The sequence below is a fragment of the Salvelinus alpinus genome, chromosome 23 (assembly GCF_045679555.1).
Source record: "Salvelinus alpinus chromosome 23, SLU_Salpinus.1, whole genome shotgun sequence".
NCBI lineage: Eukaryota > Metazoa > Chordata > Actinopteri > Salmoniformes > Salmonidae > Salvelinus > Salvelinus alpinus.
Genome location: NC_092108.1, coordinates 28,213,353 through 28,221,770, shown reverse-complemented (window position 1 = coordinate 28,221,770; position 8,418 = coordinate 28,213,353). Strand labels below are relative to the sequence as shown.

At 45.1% G+C, this 8,418-nt stretch overlaps 1 pseudogene; it reads right to left on the bottom strand.

Moving 5' to 3' along the window:
* Positions 1–4,744: 4,744 nt before the first annotated feature.
* On the bottom strand, positions 4,745–8,011 carry LOC139551252 (zinc finger CCHC domain-containing protein 2-like; annotated as a pseudogene).
* Between the last annotated feature and the right edge of the window lie 407 nt (positions 8,012–8,418).

The following is an 8,418-nucleotide window of genomic DNA, read 5'->3' as shown; positions in this document are numbered from 1 at the left end:
GTCTGTTTTCCTAATTTACTCTTCTGTCAGGGAGAGGTGTTAACACGCTGAAACATGCCAAACTACTGCACAGTGCACTCACACATGGAAACCCTGAATTGGTTGGCTGAGCTCATTTGAGGCTTGGTGTGAAAAAGCTTCAGTTAAGACATTACTTTGCAGAAGCACCTGTCTGCCTGCCTTACTGCATCCTTCCTCACAACAATACGATCGAGATCTCCTTCATTAATCTTGCTCTCTCTCCGTGTGTGACTCTGTTGCAGCATGTTGCCTCTTGATTTAAGAGGTATGGGTACTCTCCTCTTTCCCTGCCTGTGTAATATCTCTAAATGTTTAATCAGGCTGCACGCTATCTGTTGTGACTAACCGAGCAGCGGAAGGGGAAAGGCACAAACAGCCAGAGGGGACACTTATCACCCTGGGTCGGGTAGCACAGCCTAGTGGAAGGAGAGGGGGGACCACAGTGACAGCTGCAGGGGAGGGGTGGGGCCAGTTTTTCAGTGGTAGTCCCATCAGAATGTTGCGTGACCATTCATAATTATTATGGGCTCTGTCCCATTGGCTCTCTGTGAGCTTAGAAACACCCACTCCAAGCTGTGATTGGGGGTAGCTTTGTGATATTGAGATTTAAATGTCACTTGTATACTTCCATTAGAATTAAAATGAGGTTGTCCCAAACTTAACATTAAGTTTACAGTTGATACGGGATCAGGTATGATGGGGATACTAAACATGTCTTTCCGTTTCCTCCATATGCTTCAGTGTGTTCCAATGAGAGGGCTGCGTTTGCCATGCTGTGACTGGAAACAAGACCATGCAGAGCTGCAGCTGACTGGAGCACGCAAGCCTGTGCTCTTGCATGGCACACGCATCAGCAACCCGAAACCCTGGATGACATACACGCCGGGTTCAAACGAGACTACTGGGCCGAACGTTGCCGATAAAAAGGCTATGAATAGAGCTGATGTGATTCTTTACTCTACATAGCTTACTTCTATCTGAACGTTACATCCTGCTGAACGCGCCCCTGGCAGCTCTATCACGGAGTCATCAGTCACTCAACTGATCCACCACTCTTCCTTACACACAGCGCCAATGGCTGGCTACTAAAACCTTGCTTTGACTTTGGAGTATTCCAAGAAAAACTCCTAGTGCTAACAGTATACTGTGTCTGGTCAACAGGGTTTCACTGGCTTCAGTCATGATCTAAATAGGCTACAGCAGATGAATTTAAGTGACAGAGGAAGCATGCGCAATGCATTTGGTATACAGACTACATTTTCAATGGTTGGCAGGACGATTCTGTTTTCTGCTTGTTACATTGAATTGTTGCCCAATGTAGTGAAATAAGTAATAGCCTTAGTTATATCTATATGTCTCTGGCTTACACATTTTACTATGCTCCATAAATCTGCACAGAATACTGAATATATAGGATTATTCTGAGATGAAATAAGATTTCTTCCTCTAGACATTGACGATTTGATATAGTTCTATGCAATGTTGAAATACAGAAACCCCTCTTTCTGATCAGTATTATTTTCAACCTGGACTCAATATCAAAAAAAAATAAAAAATACTACTACTATAAATACTGTTCTCATCAAGTACAAATTCTTTAAGTACAACATTGATATTTACACTTGACATACACTGCCACCTTCTGGCTGGTGACTGTACAGTACAGAATTGATTTGACCCGGGACAAGTGAAAAACATTAATGCAATAGTAAATAGTCAAAAGCATTGTTCAATGGAGATAACACTGAAAAGACCTTAGATATTCAAAATCAAAAGATAAAAACGCTGAAGACTTTATTTTGCATACGGATATACACTGAACAAAAATATTAATACAACATGTAAAGTGTTGGTCCCATGTTTCATGAGCTGAAATAGAAGATCCCTGAAATGCTCCATACACACAAAAAGTTTATTTCTCAAGATTTTGTGCACCAATTTATTTACATTCCTGTTAGTAAGTATTTCGCCATTACCAAGATAATCCATCCACCTGGATTATGTCAGGTGTGACATATCAAAAAGCTGATTAAACAGCATGATCATTACACAGGTACACCTTGTGCTGGGGACAAAAGACCACTCTAAAATGTGCAGTTTTGTCACAATGCCACAGAGGTCTCAAGTTGAGGGCGCGTGCAATTGGCATGCTGACTGCAGGAATGTCCACTAGAACAGTTGTCAGAAAATGTAATGTTCATTTCTCTACCTTAAGCCGCCTCTTACGCCGTTTTAGAGAATTTGGCAATGCGTCCAACCGGCCTCAACCGCAGACCACGTGTATGGCATCGTGTGGGGGAGCGGTTTGATGATGTCAAAGTTGTGAACAGAGTGCCCCATGGTGACGGTGGGGTTATGGTTTGGGCAGGCATAAGCTACAGACAACCAATACAACTGCATTTTATCGATGTCAATTTGAATGCACAGAAATACTGACGATATGCTGAGGCCCATTTCTTTTAAGGTATCTATACATTAGGGCCAAATGTATTTATTTAAATTGACTGATTTCCTCATATGAACTGTAACTCATTAAAATTGTGTTTATTTTTGTTCATTATAGTATGGGTGTCTCACCATATAAAAAATATATAAACTTAGCTGTTTGATTGCTACCAACTTAACAGAAAAAGATTCTGGCAGCTTAATTTAGCACAGGAAGGAACTATTGCATTCTTCCCTTTCAGCAACTACATGTTAACATTTAGTAATACAGTAATCGCATCAGAGGTAACACTACCTTAATCTACAGCACATCATCTTTAACTATAGAAAAGTTAAACAAATACAACCCAAAATTGATAGTCTATTTTTCCTCTCAACTTTAATGTTCTTTATCAAAATAAAGATATTAATTAAAATAATGTCAACAACTAGGCCTCTGAAATCCAATACAAAATGCTTAAAAAAAAAAACTGAAAAGCAGCGTACAGAAAAACAGAGGATAAGTTCCACTTTATAAAACAGTGATTTTACCTGAATGTCATTTCAAATAGTTCACATATTTTTTGCCTGTGTGGAAAACAAAACAATCCACCTCAACGAACAGTGAAAGACAAGTGGCTTTCAAACCCACCAACAACCGTGTTACCTTTTTTCTAATACAGAAGTTATTCTGTATAGTAGTCAATCATACAGGTAAAGTATGTGTGTGAAGTTAGCCCCTTACTGCTGTGCACAAATATACACTTACATACATAATACAACCTCCTTGCTGCATGAGAAAGGAGGAATATGGCACATACGTTCTGGCAACAAAGAGCTTGACAAGCCTACACAAACAGGCAAGAGCCACACATTCAACAGGTACAGTACATGCATGGCGGTAGGACAAGGGACCATTGATTCTGTAGCCCAATCCAAAAATCAAACCTTAGATCAGGAAGTATTGTATAGGTGAAGGCAATATGGCAAGAGTTCAACTTGGCTTATCAGAAGGCAAGCTCAGGTAAAGCTTTCACCATTGATTTAACCTATCCAATCCATTCAGATTTCCGAAGTGGCTAGGGTGATTTTGGATCGACCCAAGTGCCTAGGGGTGGGGGGGTGGGGTTGATTTGGACCTCAATAAATCTCTTCCTAGGAGGAGATACGCTCAAGGGAATACATCCACAAGAGTCCTCTCATTGCCCGAGAGCATTGGTGACATGACCCACCCACATACACACAAATTAGTGCATTTTTGCCCCCAGGAAACAAACCAAACAGCAGTAGCATTAACATCATGAATGAGACATGATTGACTTAATTCACATTATATCAAGTGGTAACAAACAGCAATAAAACTTACTTTTTTCATGCAAAATGTCCCTCAAATGGAATACCATTAGCTTGTAAAACAAATCAAATACAGGGTATTTATGGCACATTCTGTCAAAAAACTAATTATTTCATACATACTTTATCTTGTAAACCATGCATCTTTTCCCCGCTTTATCACAATCCCCCAAAAATAAGAGCGTGAGGTTCTTCACATATTTTGTTCTCAAATAAATGAAAATTAGCTGGTTAACTACTAGCTGCTTTGAAACTGTATCTTGCATTTTGAACACCTATGAGATAATACAAAAAAGTAAGAAACTAATTGAAATGTACTAAAAAGACCTGCTTTGAAATGTGGATATGACAACCTTCAGTCAATCCATTAATCCTTATTAAATGCAAGTTTACCACCACACCATTTAAAGACGTGGTTCTCTTTCTTTAAAGTAATAGACTAGTCTGGAAACGTGAGCCTGTCTTGTACTTGTCTCCAGTGCAAAATATCACCGTCCTCTGAAAAGTCTGAGAATGATACAGGATTCAATTCTCTGCGGAGAAACAAGTCAGGATATTTGCAAAGTAATACAATTGGTGAAAAACTCAACCCATGAAAACATTTTCTGGAATCTTTACTGTAGTGCGAAACAAAGCATTGCCTTGGTCCCCTCTCATGTCAGTCAGTTTGGTCTGCTTCAAAGGAGTGGGGGGGGCCGTGTACTTCAGCCGAAAGTCACCTGAAACACACACACAGGAGTGTGTCAGTGTCGCGTGCCTAACAAGTAACCTAAAGAAATGTGATGTCCATAGTCTATGCTAGTCTTTCAGATTCAGAGTCAGTCCTATCAAAATATGTTTTAACACTTGGCCTGGGTATTTAATAGAGCTCATTCAGACAATCCAGCTTCAGACATAAAAATGTTGGACAGTGCAAAACACAGTGAACAAAAAAAACAACAGGTTACCAAATAAAGCTTTGCCTTCTTATGCTGAAACTAAGGATGAGGAATCTCTGTGAGAGACTTCACCTCCTATCTCTGCCACTAGCCTGGCCAAAATATACCTTGCTGCCCGGCGTCCATGGAGGGCTGTTTGCAGTCCTGGGCATAATGCCCGCTTAGCCCACAGTTATAGCAAGAGACGTTGGCACTGCTCTTCATCGTGCCCGTGCCCAGTCCTAGTCCCAACGAAGCGAACATGGGCGTGTAGAAGCTGTTAAAGGGAGCAGCTGCCATCTGCTGCAGGTTGTATCCAGCCTGGGTGGCCAGCATGTGGTGGGGGTGGCGTGGAGGTGGCGAGGAGGTGGGGGTGGCTGTGTGAGGTGGAGGGGGGTAGAAAGGTGGTGGCGTTGCTCTGGTGTTGGACCTGGCTGCGGTGGCTGGGATATCCAGTGCTGCACATGGATGGGAGGTGGAAGAGAGGGAGGTGGGCATTGCTGAAGACCTGGCGCCCCAGCTGGGGAGGGAAGGAGAAGTTGGGGTTGGGGGCGGCAGAGTGGCTATTACCACAGCTGCCACAGGAGTTGCAGCTCATCTGCTGTTGCTGTGGAGGGTGGGCCTGCTGCTGGGGCTGTGGCTTTTGCTGGGTCTGGGCCTGCCCTGCTGCCACCCCAGAGCTGCTGCAGGAGGTACCATCTCCCTGGGCCGTGCTGTGGATGAGGGTCAGGGCTGGGCTGGCCACGGGGCCGGGGGTGTGAGTGGGGACGGCTGGGGGCAGAGTGGCCTGAACCTGGCTGATTGCAGCTGGGGTGACAGTGGCCCCTGAGGAGGGTGTCACGGAGGTAGGGGTGGGTAGGCTGGTGGGCGTAGCCAGGGCTTGGGTCCTGGTGCTAGGGTCAGGGAGAGAGGCTGCTAGGGCTAGGGTGGCGGTGGAGGCTGGGTCAGTGCTGGTGTATGCTGGCCTCAGGGGGGACATGTGGAAGGTCAGGAGGATGACACTGATGACACTCATGGGGGGCTGGTGATGGGGGTTAGTGCTTCTACTCTCTGGGCTGGTAGGGGTCATATAACACTGTGGCATTAGGTGAATGCTGGAGCCTGCATTGGCTAGCTGAGATGAGCTCAGGGGGGCAGACACGTGCCTCTGCCTCTCAGAGTCTCCCAGGGGAGCTTGGCTTGGGATGGACTCCTGAGGAACCATGGGGGTGGTCCCAGTCAGTGCCCCATCTGCTGGTGAACCGTCCCCCGGCTGTGGAGTGACCATGACCGTCCTGTCTGTCATGGTTTGCCCATTCTGGACCGTCATTGATAGAGGGTGTACACTCAGGGGACTGCCAGTGTAGGATGGCTCTTCCCTGTGGGGGACAGGGACTATAGCGTGTACAGTAGCTACAACTTCCCCTCTGCTGTGATCACTCGCCCTCTTCTCCTGGACGGAGTGGTCTGAGTAACTCTCAGCAGTGTCTGGGGGAGAGAGAAGCTATCATTAAAAAGACATCTTGAGTATCAACAGCACTAAAGACTCAGACGTCATGGGCCGGTTTCCCAGAACCAGTTAAAGCCTTGTCCTTGACTAAAATGGAGAATCTCCATTGAAAGAGCTATTTAGTTCAGGACTAGGATTAAACCCCATGAGTTCCCGACAGAAAAGAGAGGGGGACAGACAGCGTTTAGAGGGGCCACTCACCTCTCTCGTCCTCCAGGTCCTCATTATCCAGGCTCTCATGTGCCTCGTGCTGGGGACTGGAGGGAATACTGGAGCTATCGGACCACGTGTCTCCATACTTGTTCTGGACCGGCTCTACAGTGGTAAAGGAACGCACAACATACATGTTATTATAATGTTAATTGTTAAGCTGGAAAACAAATAGGGTAGGCTATTGCCACACCCATTGGTTACTTCCTCTTACTGGCACCCTGTCTGGTCATGTGTGTTGACTGTGGTCTGATGATGCTGCTGGGGATGTAGCCTTTAGCCCCATCACTTCTCCTTCCACCAGGTCTTCTTCTACTCTTTTTTTCTGGAATGAAAGCCCATTTCTCATCTGCGTTCTGAAGAGAGAGGAGGTCATTTAACACCCTAAACAGATTCAAATGAGTATTATCGAAACAAAAAATAACAAATGCCAGTCAGCAGTATACAGCACATAGACAGTCCTCCACCGCCAACCTATCAGCATCTCTAATGGCCAGGCCAGAGAGAGAAAGGAGAGGCCAGTGTGACTGACCTGATGTGGGTCTGGCCTACAGGTCATGATGCCTGGTTTCCTCCTCCTCTCCATCACTCCATTGTGCTCTGAGTGAACAGCATGCCTCTGGCTCTCCCTCTGGCTGCTCTTTGTCATCAGTGTGCTGTAAAGTGAAAGCAGGGATCCTCTTAGTATAACCCATCAGTGCATCAGCCACAAGGTCACATGTCTTGGACTGAACAGGTAGAGCTCTTACCTCTGGCCTAGGCTCTTGCTGCTGCACGCCGTCTGATGCCCTAGGTGGTGAGAACCTATGTCTGGGTGAGGAAGAGGAGAATGACGAGAGAGAAGTACTAGTGAACTTCAACTACAGGCAACGAATATCTGTCTCTATGAAATAGCCATTTTCACACACACTGTGTCATTTCAACCCCACAAAGAATGACAGACATGCTAAATAAATAATTACTGCCTAAATACAATATAACTAATACCATACACACCATGGTCCTGACTGGATGGCTCAGTGCAGTCTTCTTTAAGGTGCTCAGGTGCCTTACAGGTCTTTCCAGGAGGTACTGTATTATCTGGGTAGGAGAGACCGGATGGTGAGATATTAGGGAATGTGCGACGAGACCTCCTGCCTACACAACATCACAGCTTTTCCACGGCTCTAACCAAAAAAATACACTCTTGGTTTATGAATTTCTGTGGTCAATTTGATGCAGCTGTGTGAAACCAGCCAGCAATGGATGTGTGAGGAAACTTTCTCAATAATAATGAAAAATAGTGAAAAATATTAGGATGACTGAGAAGTTGTTAATTGGTACGATTAGTCATGAGGAACTGACCACATCAATCCACATACAAATTATTTGAGAAGAGAGAGGGGTAATTGTGCTCCGAGTTCCAAGGTATCCCTAACCAATCATGTGGATGGTTCATGTAGACATGCATTCCTGTAAAGGTCAGTGGAGAATATGATATCTCACCACTCTGAAGGCTGAGACAGGGGCACAGACACTTACAGTGGCTGCAGTGTGGGAGGAGGAACCTGCAGACCTCTAGTCTCTGCCTGAAGGCTGCTGGGGCTGACAGAGGCATCTCCCTGTCACAGTGGAGCGAGATGGGGGGGGGGGGGGGGGAGTTAGAGGTATAAATTATACAGAGGGAAAGAGAAAGAGGGAGAGAGAAGGTGACATGGAAATTGAAATTTAATGTGTCAGATCACCTGTTGTATACTAGTACATCAAACAGCAAGGTACGGTTATGGTACACTTCGAGTGGGAAGTCAAAGTGCTGGTGGGGCTTGAATGGGAGTGGAAGGGTGGAAAAAGTGATCCCACCCATATCTGTAAAGGATGGCCAGCGAATCCCTCTGGTAATGACATCATCACCATTGACCTAGATATCATTGCCTGGGTTCTATGGTTCTGACATATGTGAAGCCTGAGTTTCTTCACCATAACTGACAACACTGGAGCTTATGGCAGCGTTGGTGACAATAACTA